The following is a 481-nucleotide window of genomic DNA, read 5'->3' on the forward strand; positions in this document are numbered from 1 at the left end:
CACTGCAAAATTTCCAAGTCTGCATAAAAACAATTACAATTGGAGAAAGATTGGCAATGTTTTATAAAGCATTTGTGAATTGTGTATAAATCTCTTCTAACATTTAATACAATTTTTTTAATAAAAATTTATTTTAACCTATTTTGAGATGTTTGTGTTTATTGTGGAATTTTAAAAAATAACCAAAACTCTTTAAGAGACAACATAGCCAAATCAAAGTTAAACTGTGCCATCAGAACAGATATTTTATAAACATCTTTACCTTCACTGGTTATACCAGATGCCTTTATTTGACAATGGACAGAATAGCAACTATGGAGCTCATTGCCTCTTAAATGTTTCTTGCACAAATTGCTTACTATTTTTATTCTTGTCCCATGTTAACATCTGTGTTGGGGATCCCCAAGACCACTCTCAGGTTTAATGGTTCACAAGAAGGACTCATGGGACCCAGAAAGCTATTATACTCTTGGTTATAGTT

This window comes from Leucopleurus acutus (genome assembly GCF_964270905.1).
Source record: "Leucopleurus acutus genome assembly, chromosome: 14".
Lineage (NCBI taxonomy): Eukaryota > Metazoa > Chordata > Mammalia > Artiodactyla > Delphinidae > Leucopleurus > Leucopleurus acutus.